The following is a 19,421-nucleotide window of genomic DNA, read 5'->3' as shown; positions in this document are numbered from 1 at the left end:
AACGTGACCCACCTGACTACAGAGGACTCCGGAGGGCCCTCTGAGGGAGCAGCTGTTGGAACACGGAAGCTCCTCTGAGGAGAGCCGCTGCGCGGGGTGCTCTGCCAGAACGTAATTGCTCTTTGGTAGAGTCGGGGCCTGTGGGACGCGGATAGATGGATGATGGCCATCACAACTGTTGTTTTGAGGATTGTCCCTACTGTCAGTTAACCTGACTCTGAGCAGTGAGGTTGGAAGAACACTTTAGAGGAAGTGGTGCTGTTCTCCAGACTGGAACGAGACAAGGTGATCGGGCCAGAATAAAAGTCAGTATTTTTCTTATTCTGAAAAACAGCGGACCCGGTGTGGTGAGAGATGTAATTGATTTTTATCCTGCCACCCCGCGCCCAACTTTGGATGGATCACAAATAGTTCATGGCCAAACTTTGAATGGCTTTGTGCTAAGAAGCGTTCATAAGTGTTCATATTTTATAACTGTTTACAGTTCTCTTTATTTTTGAAGTTTCAGTCTGGTGCCTGACTTGGAAACTCATCCTTATTGTTGTCTAAACAATTGTACTTTAATTTCAGGTTGTATTAAAATTATCTGACTCCAATTTGGGGATTATTACGAACTGTTAATTTTATAAAAGTATTTTAAAGAGCAGTAAATGTAAATCTCACCCATAGTCCAGGTGCCCCACCACCCTAACCTTCATTAAGTAATCCTGTTAAGGCCAGAAGGTGGGAGTGTGGGGCTGCAGGTGCGGTTCTCTGCCCTGGGCACAGCCTCACCGTGAAGGCGTGGCCCCTGGAGCTGCCTGCGGAGGCCTCCAAGGCCCTGCCATCGGCACAGGCTGTGTCTGTCAGCCAAGCAGTCTCCGGGAACTCGGTGGGCAGAAATCAGACACTGGTGAGCTTCACTGTTGGCTGCTGGGACTCACTGCAGTGAGAGCAGAGCCTGTCCAAAAGATCAAGCAGCGAGGGACCACTTGGAAAAGAATACGGAAACTGGAAGGGCTGGCGAGAGCTAATTCCACTGAAGATTGTATGACGCCTCTGAAGTTCTTGGCTAAATGCAGACAGCGACCGCAGGCAGGGCCCCAATGAGGACAGAGCAGGAGCTCTGCTTCTTTTTTTTTTTGTATTAAATTCTTTTATTGGTACATTGTAGGTATACAACACAATTACATTTCTCATTGGGAATTGTACCTTTATGTAATGCATCTTGGTTCTTATTTTTTCCCCATTCCTAGCCCTCCCTTCATGCCCTCCACCCTTCCCTATTTACAAAGACTTTATTTCCATTTTTTCCATTTCTCATCATTTTTTCCTTTCCCTTCTTTCCTTTCCCTGCCCCTCCCACTACCCCTACCCCTTTGGACCTTTTCTTTTCTTCCTAGTTTGCATTATCGATTATTCATTCTAATAATTGGTGCATTTTAGGTATACAATATAATGACATTCATCATTGGAAATTTGCACCTTTACATAGTCTCTCTTGGTTCTTGTTTTTCACCCTTGCCCAGCCCTCCCTTCAACCCCTCCATTCCTCCCTATTTACAAAGATTTTGTTCCTGTTTTTCCATTTTCTCATATTAATCCCATTCCCTTCTATCCTTTCCCTTAGCCCTCCCACTTCCTTCCCCTTTGCCCCTTTTCTTCCTATTTCACATGACCTATTATACATTTAGTCCTTATTTACACTTTCAGTTTCTCACACCAGAGAAACTATTCGGTATTTACACTGAAGAGTGGTCCTGTACAGCAGCAGTGCAGCAGCTGAGAGGAGCAGTTACGGTGCAGGAGTCGGAGATGGGTGTGGCTTGCGGAGCAAAAATGCGGCAAAGGGCGAGGGACAGAGGGGTCCTTGAACCGTGTTTGTCAGCTGGGTACAACTTGCAACCTATCAGGAGACACTCAGGATTGAACCTCTTGATTTGTGATTTAGCAGTTTATTGTGTAAAGTTGCATTGCAGCGAGGTAGTCTTTGTGATACTAATTTATAATTTCTGCCTCTATCTTCCCCTTTCATAGCAAAAGATTATGCATCTCTCAGAGGAAGTACGTATACGTATAGCACTTAAAACAGGTAGAACCCCAAAACCTTCCATTGAGGTTTCATTTGCAAAACTTAGGTCTGCTGGGGAAACGTTTGAAATGAGTGAAAAAGGCTCAGAAGGAAACAGAGAGGTCACCGGATCTTAGAGTGGGAGCCTGACCCAGTCCTGTGGCGCAGGTAGACAATGTCACATAGCTTTGCAGACAACTGCAGCACCACGAGTGCAGTGTGTGGGCCAAAGTAGAACCACACCTTGGGATGTGGGTGAACACTGCTGTGGGGCGAGTGTGGTGAGAGGAGGAGGCAGACAGCGCTGGGCCTGAGGAGGGCTCTCATGTGGGTCTTAGCACATTCTTCACCTTCAACCCTTCGTGAGCACAGTGCTCCCCCATACAACTGGTCCCTGCCGTATCTCTGAGTGGAAGCCAAAAGCATGAAATCACAATGCAGAGTCCCTCAGGTAATTCTGTCCAGGAGGACACTGTCGGGTGGCGAAGCCAGCATCCCCAGCCAAGCCCCTTCCTCTTCACCGGCTGCACCTCAGCAGCTCTTCCAGCTCCCTCGGAGTCAGGGATGACTGGAAGTCTGCTGGGTAGTTTCTGAATTCTTGATGAAAACCAGAAATGCTGACTGCCCCCAAATCCTGGAGTCACTGGCCCTGACACCAGGGACCCACTGACGTCCCTGAAGCAGTGACAGCATCACCTCCTTCCTGACTTTTCAGCATTGATTCAAATAAAACCCTATGTGGTGAAGCCATTTTCTTTGGGTTTCCTATTATTAGTTGCTGAAAGCATCCTAACTGACACATCTGTGTTTCCCAAATTCATTTCCCTCTTAAAGTGGCAAAGAGATGTGGCAAACAATGCATTCTGCACCCAATTATATTTTGGAAACACTGGGCCCGGTAGTGTTCAACGCACAGTTTACTGCAGTCTCCCTTGAAGGCTTTGCTTCCCAGCGTTCCCTCCAAGGGAAGGACATTGCATCTATGCTGTGTTTCATGATTGCTTTGACTGCACTAACATCTCTTTGGATATCACCCATGGACACTGACTTGGAGTAATGTGATTCAGTGATCTCCCAAGGTAGGACTTGTGCGGTAATGGAATCCAAGTTGTTTTGTGAGAACCAGTCACCTTTTAACTGGGAGAAGGGACGGGACAGGTACTCGGGCTTCCTAAAGTCTTGTGCAAGTAAGGTCCCATTAGTACCTCTCTTCTTCTTTAATAGAAAGTCAGTGCTTCAGCCTTGTGCTGGGGACACCCAGCCCAGCCGCTGTGGCTTCCAAAACACTCTCCCTGACTCTTCGTCTCTAGCAGTTTACCACTTTGGTGATATTTGCCATGCCTGGGACCAGAGCCCTTTCCGATGTCTTCTGACACGTTTATCTACCAAAGCTATCCTGTGGGAATATAGAATTTCCAACATTTTCCCATATGGTTTTCACAGAGCCACAACCTTTTCTGTCTTCTTAGATTTTCTTTGTAGGAAACAAACCAGTCTTCTAGTTTGTCGAACTGTATGAAGTCCTTTCTCTTAAGATATATTACAAAGGAAACTTCAGGAACATCTCCGGTGTGTGGGGTGGGTGCCAGTGTGGTCGGAATTGAATAATCTCTCACTTTTAGGTCTATGCCAGCCCCATGCTGTGCTCAACTCTCAGAATAAGCAAAAAAGGGTTTATTTTATAATTAGTCGGGAGGATTCCACCCTTTGTGGTTCACCACTGGAATTTAAATTTAGTGATTATAATACCCCTTTGAAAGGCCAAAGGAAAGATATATGCTAATTATCCCTATATTTCTAGCCAGATTATAAAATGCAACTGGGTCACCAATTAGAGATACAATTGCAAAAGTACAATCACTCTAGTTATATTGGATAACAAACAAATCAATGCAAAATGTATGTGGGGAAAACTGCAAGACAGAATTATTGAATAAGTAAAACAGCAGATTCTCTATGTCTTCCACTGCATATCACAGCCCTTCTCTACCCTAGAAATCAATAATCATACATAAATCTATGAGGCTTCATGACCTTCCATGGTTCCAGCCTGGATCATTTTCTGACTATATTTTATAATTATAATTGAATGAATTGCCTACATAGTCATTCAAAGTCAAACTTTATAGATGAAATATTGTAGTTTGTTTCTTCTTGTGAAAGCAGTTTTTAGCCCAATTTAATAAGAACGTGATTGGGTTTTAAACAAATTTGCACAAAAAGGCCTCTGAAATAAATGAATATTTAAATAATCACAGACTAAAGACCATTGAAAACAAGTTTAAAGGGAGAAAAAGACCCGGGCCTTCACTGAGGGGCCTTCCTGGCCACTTTAACCTGCGTGAACATCCACTCTTTTCATACAACAGCAGTCATCAGCTGTTTGCTCCTTTGATCAGTTCTGGTCCTAATTCATTTAATATTCACCATTGAGCATGGGACACTACAAATAGACCTGTCTTCTTTCTTCCCTGGAACAGAATAATCACGCTGATGGCCAGGACCTTTATATTACTAAATTGTTAAGAGATTTAATTACTTTGGCTTTGCTCCTGTGACCCTGAACAAATATGACAAACAAGTCCACAGAACTGTCTCTAATTTAATTTCAGAATCTCTTCACAGTATGTGTCTTTACTAAGCGTTGTGGGTCTATATCAAATGCATTGCCTATGTATATGTCTGTATTCTGAGAAATATAACTTACAAATAAAGGAGAAGGAATAGTTTCCTAAGGGCCCGCTGTGAGTCAGGAATTATACTTGTCTCATTCATTCATGCAGTTTTACTTAATCTGCAGAATGATCCTGCCTATCAAATATTACCCTCATTTTGTAGATTAGGGAACTGAGTCATAGAGGTTAGACAAGTTTTTAAAGTTGCCTAATTAACATAAGTTCAATTTCACCTGACTTCAAATGTCTTTGCCCTTTCTATCATACCATATTTAAGGTAAATTTCCAGGATTAAATAAGAAACTAAGAGAAAGTGATTGGACTCTGTATCCTCTTAAATTTGGATTAAAAATTTTAATTTATGTATGTTTAATTAAGAACCTAAAATATGTCATAAAGCCAATTAAATTTAGGGCCAAAGGCTCTGGATTTCAGTATTTGCTGCATACAGGGTGCAGTAAGCATCTGCTGGCTAAAAGGGAGGCACATGAGTATTCAACGCAGTTTCCCAGTGAGCCATTTGTACTTACAAATAGGTATTGTGCACATTATGTATATTCACACACAGTCGGCTTATGTGGAGCAGAAATTGGTGTAAAAGTCTCCATAGTTCTTTTCCTATATCATCTGGGAAATGTCTTGTAGAAGTGGACCTCCGAGACCTGCTCCAGGCGGGAGGAGAGGCCCTGACTCTGGGGCAGGAAACGCCGGGCTGATTCCAGGGACTGCGCCTCTCAGGAGGGAGGTGCACAAGAGGCCGGAGCGGTGGCCAGGGTGGTACTAACAGGCTTGGCTGTGCCCAAGGGACGTGGAGCTCCCTACTGAGGAGTAAAGCGCACTTTGCTGTAACTCTGTCTTGCGTTTCAGAAAGATCATCTTTGGGTGCTGTCTGAAGGGCCAGTTGACAGTGAGTCTGTCCAAATGAATGCAGACACCACTCAGTAGGACTGTACCCAGTGTCCTGGCAGGAGGCTGGTGGGTCTGAGAGAAACGGAGGCCCCAGCAAGATTGGAGAGGTAAAGCTGATGGTGTGACTTGGTTGTACAAAATGAGGGGACATATAAAAGATGGCTTCCAGGGTTGGTTTTGGTTTTACAGTGCTGGGGACCCGACCCAGGGCTCCCCACTCACTGGGCTAGTGCTGCAACACTGAGCTAGGTTTTCCTTTTAAGCAAACATTTCTATGGTTGTCTATTTAGTAATCCAGAGAACACTGAAGGAGAAACAGGTGTGTAGGGAAGATGGGTTCAGTTTGGGTTGATTGTGATACTGGCTTTCGGATCTGTGGTTTGGGAACTCAAGGTGTGGCTAGCCATGAAGACAGAAATTTAGGTGTCAACACCTCACAGCTGAGTAAGTGAGGTGATTCTCTAGCTCAGGGGAGGACAGTGAAATACAGCATTGTGTTAAGATATCTTCCACAGCTGAGGTCTGCGTGTTAGTTTTATGGACTTGCTTTGAGGCCAAGCCTTCAATAGGCTCTTGTTTGGGACGAAAAGGAGGATGGGGGAAAGGGCTAGATGAATGACGGAAGGGACTCAGTGTCTCTTCTCCACAGGAAGCATTAGCTCTGGGTGCGAGGTGAGCGCTCCCCTGGTGCAGGCAGCTGCAGTGCTGCTGAGTGAAAATGTCTGCTTCGGCAAGCACCTTGATTCTTTTATCCACACATGCTTCCCAGCTCCTGGAAGACTTGGTGTTTAGTTCTCTGCCTACTCTGAAACTCTATTCACAGAGGATCAGGGATACAGTCATGGGAAGGTGGAAATGACTACTGTAGGTTTAACAAGTTACCTCCCTTGGCAGATGTCTTTTCCAAAAGGAAAAGTATTTCCCCGAAATACTTAGGACCCCTCACGGTCTTCCACCGTCAGTCACCCCTTCCATTTGTGTGAGTGCACGGAAAGGTGATGTTTGTGAGTTGGCACAGTGCATGTGGAAAAAGAAAGGCTCACTATACCAAATTGGTGGACTGCATTTGTTTTCGGAAAGTTAAAAATGGAAACAACCTCACAGTATGTGAGACTTATAGAATTGTTATAAAAAATGTCACGACATGTCTAACCAAAGATGCAAATAAATCTTATTCCATTCTCCCTGGGTGGGGAATATTCACATTTGCTTTGAACTTTAGTAAAAACCTGTGAATTAGATTAATTTTTCTAAAAAACATGGCAGGAATTTATGTCAAGCTGAAAACCTAACTGGAAAATTTGGTAGTTATCTCTTAGAACTACAAGGTCATCTCAAGCATGAATAAAGAAATTTGTCACCAAGGGTGATTTGCAGCCAGAAAAACTATATTGTCAGAATGTGGTATGGAAAATAAGCCAAGGTCTGAACATTTTTCAAGAAATCTCTCAACTTTGTCAGCAATGGTTTTATTGAGATATAATTCACATACTGTATAATTCATCCATCTAAAGACTTAAAGTTGTAAGTCAATATTTTTTAGTATATTCACAGCCATTTGCAACCATCATCACTAATTCCAGAACATTCTCACCACTCCACAAGAAACCCCATCCATGTTTATAATTACCTTCCATTTCCTCTTAACCTTCTCAGCCCAAGGCAAATGGTAATCTACTTTCTGTGTCTGTGGAATTATGTATTATGGACATTTCTTATAAGTGGAATCATAAAACAAGTGGTCTTTTGTGACTGGCTTCTTTTACTTAGCATGGTGTTTTTGCATCTATCTGTATTTCCCTCTTTTTCCTGCTGAGTAATATTCCACTGAATGGATAAACCATATTTTTATCTGTTCATTAAGTGATGGACATTTGTGCTGTTTATAATTTTTCATTAAGAATAAGGCTGCTATGAACATCCATGTACAAGTTTTTGTGTGAATGTGTTTTTCATTTCTCTTGGGTATATACTAGGAATGGAATTGCTGGGTCATATGAGATATGTTTAAGTTTTTGAGAAACTGGTACATTGTATTCCCAACTGGCTGGACCATTTTTCATTCCCACTAGCAGCGTTGGAGGTTCCAATTTCTCAACATTCTTCCCTCCCTGTGTTATCGTATGTCTTTCTGATTATCCGTGTCCTACATTATATGTGTGAACTGGTACTTCTTTGTGGTTTTCATTTACATTTCCCTGATAACAAATGATGTTGAATTTTTTTTCATGTTTATTGGCCTTTGTATGTATTCTTTAGAGAGATGTCTGTTCAAATATTTTATCAGCTTTAAGGATTTTATCTTTAAAATTAATTGCTTTGCATTTTTATTGAGTTGTAGTTGTTCTTTTTATATTCTAGCTACAGATGAGTCTCCTTGATTTTTTGTTTTGTATTGTATTGTTTGTTTTTGAGACAGGGTCTCACTGTGTAGCCCAGGCTGGTCTCCAACTCATGGTGATCCTCCTGCCTCAGCCTCCCAAATGATGAGATTACAGGTGTGCACCACCACGCCCAGCAAGAAGTCTCCTTAATTTTTGAAGAATTTCATCAAAGTAAAGAAATATTAGATAATCAGAATATCTGGTCTTGGCACCCCAAATTGAGGTGTACAGATGCATATGCTAATAAATTACCAGGTACAGTCCTTCCGTATTTTAACAAGGAAAGCTCCTCATTAATTAAAATAATATAACATTCAAAGTGTATACAAAAACAAAAGGCAAGAAACTATGAAGCAAATTATGGAAATTCTCATGAAAAAACATTACTTGCCTTTAAAATATTAACTTTGCAGTGTCCTTAGAAAATTTCTATGATAAATTAAGTGGGAAAAATCCACACCTAAGCACAATCTCAGCTAGACTAAAAAAACATATGCAGGAAAATATCAAGAAAAAAATATACCAGCGCTGTGGTGTGTGTCTGCCAAATGCCGGTGTGCCGGAGGCTTGCTTCCCAGCCTATGGTACTCCCAGGAGGTGATGGGACTTTAACAGCCGGGGCCTAGTGGGAGGAAATGAGGTCACTGGGTATGTGCCTTTGGAGGAAGTGACATCACTGGGGTGTGTGTCCTTGCAGGGGATACTGGGATTCCAACCCTCTCACACTGCTCTTTCCCTTCCTGGCTGCATGAGGTGAACAGGGTTGCTCTGCCAGTTTCCATAGCCCCAAAGCCACAGGACCAAACAACTATGGGTTGAGGCCTCAGAAACCTAAGCCAAAACAAAGCCTTCCGATTTTTAAATTATCTCGGGAATTTGTCACAGTAACAGGAGCTAAGACAATATGTTAAGGAAGTCAACACCGGGTGGTGAAATGACAAGTGATATTTCTTCAACATTCCAGTCATCTGCGATGAACATGTATCTGCTTTATAATCAGGCATCTCTCGGGAGGGGGCAAAATTGTCTTAGTAACACCAAAATTGCAAGACTAAAATAATGGGTTTTCTTCAAGGAGTTGTGATACTTGTGGAAGCTGTGGTGATGTTTCATGGGCCTGCACTGCAACTTTATGAGTGATGCCAGAAAGTTAGAGTCACGTCAACCCAAGGCCCCACCTCCTCTTATCTCGGACTTGTTTTCTTGAAGGGTAAACCTGGCGCATTATACTACATTTCCCTGGTCAGAAACAATATTTTAAAGTATTAGTGTACCCCTCTGCTTTGCAACTTCTATAGATCCCGATCAAAGGCAATTTCTCCCAGCTTCCTTTTTGTTTGTTTGCTTTCTTCCTCTATTTCTGAAAGAGAGGACCATAAAGCTTTGAAAAACATCTTTTGTCCCACGGTGTATACAGCTTGTTTTTCTCAAAGACTGAGGATATTCCCGTGATGTAGGCAGACATAGATGACTGGCCACAGCCCTCGCAACTGCCAACATTTCAAGACAAACCACTAATTGCTGAGGAATTCACCGAAACCTAAAAAAGAACTTTTCTTTACAGTGTTCTCCCTGAAACCTCTCACAGATTTCCCCTTTTCTCAGGCCCAAGTCTCCTTACCCGCTGCCATTCCCATCCCTCCTCTCCACAGGAAAATATTTTAAGGCAAAACTATTTGTGAAACACAAAATGTTCCAGTGGGTTTGGATCCTCCATGATACAGCACTGTTGGCACAGTGCCGTGGACACATGTTCAGGACTTCTCTTTGTAAATGTGATAGCAATTTTACTAAAAATAAGGACTTTCTTTGTAATTTACGGAGGTATGGCTGGAGGAGACACCGGCTTTGTCCCTCGTTGTCCCAGTGCCCTTTCATTTCCTGCTGAGTGCTGGTGTTTCAAAGCCTCCACAAGAATTACAGTTCCAGTGAGATTTGTCATAGTGGTTTCTTTGGAATGTCCAGAAATATTTTGTTGCTTTGGTTTTTTGTTCTCAGCAGAGAGTGTTGTTTGTAGTTATCCCTTTTCTAAATTATATCTCTTTTTAAGATCTGAAAAACAAGCTTTTGTATCTTTTAGGAAGCAAACATGTTTTTTCCTGCTCTGCACTGGGCTGAGAGGATTTGCTTAGGGGACGCAGAGCTCAAGTTTTCAGCGGCTGACTCTGCTTGAAGGTGGCAGTGAACTTAGGAACATTTCCCCCGTGTAAGTGAATTTTCCCTCCATTTTTCCTGTGAGTGGTCATTGTTTGAGCAGGTGAATCATCTGGCCATACACAGCGGTGACTGCTCCCTGTGCGTTGCTCCTTGCACTGACATAGCCCATTGCTGGCTACTGCGACATTAACACGTTTTCTGGGAGACTTTCACTCATCCCTTAAAGTCTGGTAACACTTCAAGAACTTTTTTTTTTTTTTGTACTGGGGATCGAACTCTGGTCCTTGTGCTTGCAAGGCAAGCAGCGGAACAACTGAGCTAAATCCTCGGCCCCTAAAGAACTTTTAAGAACAAAAAATAGTTATGTAATTCATACTGATGCCCAGCCTGGGCCAGATTCTGGGCCACAAAACAACAACTTTATCATTTCCCACGGCTTTGCAATACTCACTGTGGTGGACAGGGCCTTTCTTCCCCATTTCTTTTTTTCCAACAAAGATTCCTCTGAAGCAAACACACATGCGTGCCTACACACAGAGGAATGGAAGGACTTTTCCAAGCTCAGTTCCTCTTCACAGGCTGCTTTCTGCCCCTTGGGGAACATTGCATTACAAAGCAGATTGCGGACTAACTGAGCAGGTTTCCAGGCACCAAAGGTGTGATGAACCTATTGGTATGATGGTGAAGTTTCCTGAGCACTTATCTGCCAACTACAACGTAAATCCTGCCCACATCACTCCTGTTCTCACTTAAATCTCCTAACCACTAGCAGGAACAAATATTATCATTGTCCCTGTTTACTGGAGTCAAGTAAAACAACCAAAGTTTCATAGTTCCCTCAGTCACCACAAACTGCTATAATAAAACACTGTGAGCCGCTATTTTGTGAGCTGGGTTAAACCCCAGAAATTTATTACTCTCTGTTCTGGAGCGTGAAGGTCCAAGAACCAATGTGGATTGATTCTGTGCCTGCTTTTTAGACACATGCCTTCCTGCAGTACCCTCACATGGCAGAGGTCACCTTGCTCTGCTGTCATCTTCTAAAGGCACTAATACCATCCTGACCTTCACTGCAAAAGCCCCACCACCGAATATCATCACTTTGGGGCTTTCGGACGTGAATTTTGGAAGAGACACAAATCGTCAGTGCATAGCAAGATCCAATGAAGTCTAGAAGCAGGAATATAAAGCAAGCTGCCAGAGTGTTTGCTTTCTACTTCTACCATCGTGGACTCAACTACAAAAGCCTCTGTGCCTGTCTGTAGTTACTACTTCCGTGGGCTCCCAGGGCTGGGACAAATGTCTGTTGTCCACCGTACTAGTGCGTGACCATCTTGTGCAGTGCACAGAATATCTGAGGAGGAGCACTACAATCCTACGCTTTTACAGTGCCTTCAACAAATACTACTTCCTATACTATTTGGTATTAAATGGATTCAAAACTGTAGAATGCAAATTTTTACAAGTTACTCTAACAGAGATTCTAAAGTAAATGCCAATATCTGTTTGCTTTAATAACATTTAGAAGTTTACAGATATTTAAGAAGCATTACATTTTATAGTACTTATTAAAAGTATTACACATTATTTTATACATTTTTACTAAAGGGAATAATGGATTTACCTTAGAAACTGCAAAAAGCAAAAAATTAAAAATTTAAGGAAATCAACTTAGATCTCTATGGTATTCTATGTTGGGTTATCTCTTTGATTCAATCTATCACAAGTATATATTTTTTGAGACAGGGTCTCACTGTGTAGTTTAGGCTGGCCTTGAACTCACTGTGCAGCCTAGGCTGACCTCAAACTTGCAGTGATCTTCCTGTCTCAGTCTCCCGAGTGCTGGGATTATAGGTGTGCACCACCATGCCCCGCTATCACAAGTATTCTTACCAGGAACTATTCTAACATAACTTTGTTTATACCAATAGTCTAATTCTGTGGGCATAACATCTTTTATTTACCCAATCTCCTATTGTTGGACATTTCAGTTTTTAAACTATTTGTTGTGGAAAACAATGCAGCACTTTAAGCAGGTCATCGTGTACATTCAAAATTATTTCCTTAAGGCAATTTCTTATAAGTCAAATGACAAGTTCAAAGACAGAAAATAGGGGCTTAAAAAAAATTATAGTAAGGCCTGTCAGCTAAGTGAGGGTTCCCATTTTCTCACCTTTGCTAACATTGGGTACTACAGAATTTTGAAATCGTTATTAATTTAATAGGAGAAAATAGTATTTTGTTTTAGTTTTCATTTCTTGTATTATTATGTGGCGGGCATCTTTTTATTTATTTATCTATTTATTTAGGCTCTTTGTCTTTTTATTGCATTTTGAGAAGCAAGATTTTACAAAATTGGCTCAATACCAAATATACTGATGAGACATTGAAAGAAAGCTCTGGATGTTTTTCCTTGAGTCTTCCTCACCTACCTGGCTGCTAAAGCCCTAGCCTTCAAGTCTGGAAGGCACCTTAAGGTTTGAGGCCCCTCAGCCCAGGCTGGGACAGTGTAGGATTCTTCTGCTCGGGAGGACGCAGCATAGCAGCCTCAAAATGAAAATTCGAAGAAATGAGCTCAGAATGACTACTGTGACCCAGACTAGACCTTTTTCTGACCTGACTCAAAACTAACATGCTGAGTTGCTAGATTATTCATGGCTACAAAAATGTTATTTATTGGCAGATAGTCTGGGGTATCAAATTCAGTCCCATCTGTAACTGAATTAGAGACCCACATTCTTTTCTCCGAGGAGACTGGTCTACCAAATCCCACCTTTGCCTGGATAGTATTAAACTGGATGTCAGCCAACGATCAAAGTTTGTACTTATGGAAAATGTCAAAGGTGATACGCATGAGAGAGTAGGAAGACCATCATTTTCTAACTAAATAACCGAACATGAACGGAGAGAAAATTCTTGCCAAATTTGGAATCATCTAGATAAACGACCAGTTTAAAATTTTTTCTCTTTTTAGACATTTGATCTGTTTAAACAAAGTCAGAATTAAAATAAAGTACTGCCACAACGGAAATAGTTTTCGTTTGTGCTTCATGTTTTTTATTTTATCATAAATTAGCCTCTTGTTTCCTTTTTTGAGTTTTGGAATTTTGTGTTCTTGGTTGTATTCGTTGGTTTACTTTATTTTTATTTTATTTATTTATTTTTTTGGTACCGGGGATCAAACACTCGGGACCTTGCGCTTGTGAGGCAGGAACCATTGAGCTAAATCCCTGGTCCCCCCTTGGTGTACTCTATACACATAACCTACAATGTTCCATCCTCAAATAACTTCACTGAGACTCTTCTTAGCCCTAATATAATTCATTAATCTTTATTCACTTGTTATAGAAATTCCAATCCTTTCTCTCTTTATTGCCAACCAACATAAGCATAACAATGCCAGCATTTTCAGTCTTTTGGAGGGAATCTTAATGAATTGAACATGACATTTATTGCTATCTCTCTCTGTAAGAACTGATAAAAATCATTGCATTGTGTTACATCTAAACCCACTAGCAGTAAAACCAAACAGCCACAGCATAACATGGGCCTTTGTACCTAGAATAGCTGTAGTGCAGTACTCTATACACATTTTTGAAAGAAGATGTTAATTCAGAAAAAAATCAGTATAGTTCTATAAATATAAAAAAACATTAAAAATGCTGGTCTCCAGCTTGGAAAAGCTGAATGATCTTGATTCCATAGTAATGCCCGGAAGCTTCACCTTCTTCTCTAGTTGAGGGTGTAGGAGATAATTTGTCTGGAGGGTCCCTTTTGGTTGGTTTCTCATCCACACCCCCACCTTCCCTTTGTCCTGTGTCCTTGCCCTCTCCTCAGGTTTGCTCTAAATGTTACTTGTGTCTAATTTTACAAGAAAAAGAGGCTCAAGTCTAATGTAAAATCCTCCTGCAGTTCATAGCCCGTATCAAGCAGATATTTCCTAAATTGTTTTTATTTCCTTTTAAAATACAGTTAGGAGCCACCCTTGCCATTGTTTATGCCTTCCCTACAGATATGCGTACCCTATAGATGAGTGTACGGATGGATCATCCATGATCTTCCTGTCTGTCCCTGCACTTTTTCATCTGTAAAATGGGAGCTAAGGATAGCACCCCTTCATGCAGCTACGGATACATGGATTTGTGAAGCCCTTGTTGAAGTGACAGGCCCAGAGATGTGAGATGAGATGTAGTGTTTTTGTTTTGATTCGTTGTAATACAAATATCCATGCCTCTTAATATCTCAAATAGATTCTAAAAGCTTTGCCCAAACGATTGAGGATCACATAATGAGAAAATAATTCCACTACAGGCACAGAATAATAAATATGGACCCTCAGTTCAGTACACATTTATTGAAGGCTTACTCTAAGTGAAGCACAATATGTAATAATGAATGTGCTTCCTTGGTCAGAAGATGTAGGTTTTAGACACTTGCCCTCCCCTGCCCCTCTGACGAGGCTGACAGCTCAAGGGGGTCTCAGGAAGGGCTCAGACATGCTGTCCCCGTGTCTGCCACACCATGCTCCACTCCCCTCTGTTTAACTAACACAAACCAGGAATTAGGCCCCAGGGCCCTTCTGTCCTCCCAGGGGCTCAACTTCAGCTCCTTCCCAGGCCCTAGTGACTGGCTCAGAAATGGCCAAATGACTCAATTTTTGGTAACACAAGGGGTAAGGTCAACTGGGGGACTTTTGGGGACATTTTCCTGGTGCTTAAAAAGGGATACTGGATGGAGGTGGTTTTCCCTCCAACCCCCGGACGTTACTATGTAAGGATAAAGCGCTTGGAGCCACAGCCACCAATTCTGCCCATGAGTGGACCAATCTGAAGACCTTCAAGCTGAGAAGGGCAGAACAACAATCTGGAAAATGTCTGGCTGTCTGATACTGTCACTGGGCACTGGATGAACAACCCGAAGCACCCAACTGTTACTCTGCAGTTAGTGTGTGAGATAACAGTTCTGTAACTGCAGCCATGTGGAGTTGTGGCCAAAGAAACATCCAGAAGAGCAAGGGGCTGTCCTACCTCCTTCCCTAGTGGTTCCTGTTGGTGGTGTAGCAAATGACCATACACTCGGTAGTTTAAAAAGACGCAGATTTCTTCTCTAATAGTTCTGAAGATCGGAAGTACAACACTGGGACAATCTGTTTCTTCCTGGAGGCTGAGGGAAGTGTCTGTCTCTGGCCTCACCAGATTCTAGGGACTGCCCACCTTCCTCGGCTTGAGGTTTCTCCTCACTGCTGGGGCTCCTCTCCCAGGACAACTTCGTGTGTCTTATGAGCAGCAGGTCCTCGCTCACAGTCCTGGGGCTGGGTGTCCATGATCAAGGCCTCAGCAGGTTCACTGGGAGGGAGGGCCAGTTCCTCACAGCTGGTCCCCTCCTGCTGTGCCTCTGAGTGGCAGAAGAGGTAGTCAAATGCCCGCAGGCCTCTTTTGGAAGAACTTTATATTTTGGCTCAGAATGATCAATTGTTCTTGCTTTTCCATTTCTAGATGAGTCTGTATGTTCCAGGGACTATTTTTAACGCTTTACCTGTACTTAGTTAAGCAGCATCCATTGTACGGACGCACAAGTTCAATTTCAGTTTCCTCAATTTACCCGGCTTACCATGAGTGCTTCTCTTTTCTGCTCATATAGGCACTGACGGCCTAGGGCTTGCAGCACTCTTCCGGAAAACAGTAAATTCAGGTTCCTCCCACTGGGGACCAGTGAATATTCCGCTAGCTGCAATTTTCCTGATATCTGATGGGGTTTCGACAATAAAGAGTTTATCATCCCTCCAAACACGAAGTCCAGCGGTAGGAGTGGGTGGGTTGGATTAATCCAGCGGCTCAGTCATCATCTCGGGTTTCCTTTGATTAGGGAAGAAAAGTGTTTTTTCCAAAGCCCTTAAGCAGCGTTTCTGTTTTGGCTAGATCCAGCATCATTTGCCAGCAAAGGAGGCTGGCCAGGCCCGACTCCTCTCCAGGATGAGCCTGTCTGCCAGGTCCTCACTGCCCCCTGGTCCCTGACCAGGGCCGGAAATCCGATAGCAGAGAAGATGGGACCCACGGAGCCTGCCCTCTTGGGACACGCAGCACTACAAAGTGCAGGACATGAGATGACTCACAGTAAGGGCCGTGTCCTGGCTACTCCTAACTAGCAGGTCCTGATTACTCTGAGCTGTGACCCAGGACAGCCGCGGAGGCAGCAGGCAAGGCTGGGCCTTCGCGGAGCCCTAGGGTCCAGGTGCCTGCTTCCCCTTTGCAAGCACCACTCGGAGGGTCCATGTCGCAAGCCGTTTCAGATGATTTCAAAGATAATCTTTTCTCATAGGGAAGGAACAAAAACCCTCATTAAAGCCCCGATGATGTGTACCTGTTCAGATAGGGCCTTTTTTATTCACTGGAATTTCTTTAAAAAGCTGCTTTCTGTATTTCTTTCCAAAATAACACGTTTCACCAAGGGTGAAGCACGTGACGCCGTGTTTATCTTTCCCGGGCAGAGCAGAGCTGAGTCACTGGCACGGGGACGCAGGCCTTTGCTGCCAGACAGCTGGGGGCTGAGGCAGAGCCCGTTCTAAATATCAGAATCAAACCCGGAGGTCACCTCACAGATCACAGTTAGTGAGCAAACTGCTCCCTCTGCTGAGCTTCCCGTCGCCATTGGGCCACTTCCGCGCTTATTTCTTGGGGATGGTGGGGCTGTTTAGCTGGAGGAGGCTTGGAGTCCATGCTCAATGAACTCAACGTCCCTGTCATTATCTGGACACGGACAGAGCCCAGCAGCAGTTTCCTTCTTGGACCACAACCAGGCAGCACTGTCTGCTGGGGAGGACTGTCCCCCTCGGTGGCCTAGCCCTCAGCCTGGGCACACTGGGCATGGACAGGGCCGCCAGTAGTTGGAGCCTTGAGAATACTCAGAGGCCGGTGGGAGGCAGCAGCACCGCTCTGATGTCTGCGTGCCCCGTGTGACCGTCTTCGTGCCATTTCGAAGGAACCTGCATAGACCAGTGTCCTCGGCAGAATCACCACTCAGGGGCACCACAGCGGGCTCTCGGCCCGGGTGCAGGCCTCCTGGGATCTGAGCCTGCTGCGTTCCGTGTCGGGACAACACTGCGGGCTCCAGGAGACGGCATCGCTCCCGATCAACGCCCAGCCTCAGCCACGCCCAGGACCCAGTGAATGGCCCGGGTTGGTTGGGGACAGCTGGGAACACTGTGGCCCACTGGGTTCCCCATGCACCCTAGATGTGCGCGGTGACTTCCAGGCACTCAGGAGCACCCGTGTCCGCTCAGTGCTCTGAGTCTTCCCCACCAGCACTCGGGCTCTGCGGCATCCGCAGGTCCCTGTGTGCTGGTCGCCACGCTGGAGGTGAACCGTTCTTCCTCCCCTCCGGTCCCCACTGCCATGTCCCGCACACAGCATCCCCGCTGCAGGGCTAAGATAACTTCTCTAATGGCAAGTGGAATGTGACGATATGCCCAGGGTGCCTCGAGTCACTTGCGTGCCTGAGAAATGAAGTCCTATCCTGTTGTTGATGCTGGAAGCTGCAGGGGAGGAATGCGTCCTTGGGGTTAGGACCCGCTCCGTGAGTCTCACACCAGAGGTGCTGGGTTTTTCAGAGGGTTGGAAGGATGGCCAAATCCCTAAGGTGGAGGTTATCCTGAAAATCTCAGGTTTTAATAGAGAGGTATTTTGAGTACATAACGTATTGAACTTTAATACTGTGAACTTGAAGGAAAAATATTTCCTTTGTAGCAGGCAGCCTCTGTCCGTTATATTTTGGAGGAATTTTCCAGTAAATCATCTAACAGCTGCTTTACTGTACAAGCCTTGAAATTTTATCCTTTCATTGGTTACATACGCCTTTGCTTTTAGAAACTTCACATGCCTTTCTTTACCAGTAATATTTTGTTCCCAGAATATCAGCTCTGGTGGAGGATTTAATAAAGGTTGACCCAACAAGAAGTGTTTCTATGCAAGGTTATCACTAACCACCAAAAGGCGATCTATAGAAGTTTGGTGACAGAAGAAAATGTTAATCATCTCTTAACATACTTTGTATTTGTGAGTGTGGGAACAGTGCTAGGAGACCTACAGCGTGTGTGTGTATGTGTGTGTGTGTGGCGGGGTGGGGGGCAAACCTCAGTGGAAATGTGCCCATGGAAATTTTCCCCTTCAGAATATGGTTTGAAGATTCTGTCACAGAGTGGAACATGCACAATGCCATGCTGTTGGATTGAGCTTTGAAGTCTCTAAAATGTGTTCCAAGTGGGGGTTACCTCGGCCAAGGCACCCATCCCAGAACAGTGCCATGATGTGTTGGTTTGTGGAAGGGGCTCCTGGCCAATGAGGACTGAAAAATAGAAAAAGAAATGGAGACCAGGGTCTCACCAGCCACAACCTCAATTCATATGTGCAGAGTGATGACCTGGATCCCGTAAGAAAAGAGGATTCTCCATGGACAGTGCGAATCTGAAGCGGAGGGTGCAGGAAGAGCAGAAAGCTTTGCTTTCAGAGGCCCATGGGACACTCACTGGTCATGGTGTCAGTAATGGCAGAACATAGGCAGTTAGGTGGCTTAGACTGGAGCTGCACAGGGAAAGAGCTTTCGAGGCGAGAGCAAGCACAGCAGAAAGTGCCCTGAGGACCACTTCCGTGTGGATGAGAAGTTCACACGGGGAATGTGGTGTTGCAGTTTGAATGCATCTTTCAGAAGTCCATGAGCTGGAAGCTTAATCCCCAAATCCCTCTGCAATGCCATTTGAAGATACAGCCTTGGAGCAGTTAGGGCTAGATGAGGTCATGGCGGGGGGCTCACCATGGTGGCATTGGTGGCTTTAGAGAAGATGGGAGAGACTGAGCGAGCATGCCTGCCCTGCCTCGCTATCTGAGGCCCTTCACCTAGTGATGTGCAGAAGGAGGGCTCTCAGATAACGGGCAGATGATGGCACCAAGCTCCTGGACTCAGCCTCCAGAATGATGAGAGATGAACGTCTTTCCTTTACTTGTCACCTAGTCTTGGGTATTTTCTTATAGCAACAGAAAATAGACTAACCCTTCTGGGTTCCATATTGGGTCAGCTATCCATTTTGAGCAGAATTACCCCTCACTTGAGAAACCTGATGCAGTGGTATATTAAGAGGTCAGTAAGTGAAATAGCACTTTCCCTCTTGGCTTCTGAACCAGTCAGTCCAATGCAAATAAAAATACCAGCTTGATTGCAATTAGATCGGAAGGCATGCCTTATGCAAGTGGTCAA

Source organism: Heterocephalus glaber, unplaced genomic scaffold (genome assembly GCF_053883595.1).
Source record: "Heterocephalus glaber isolate CG9 unplaced genomic scaffold, H.glaber_assembly_v1.0 deba00001778, whole genome shotgun sequence".
NCBI lineage: Eukaryota > Metazoa > Chordata > Mammalia > Rodentia > Bathyergidae > Heterocephalus > Heterocephalus glaber.
The sequence above is the reverse complement of the archived record's forward strand: the minus strand, read 5'-3'. Positions refer to the sequence as shown.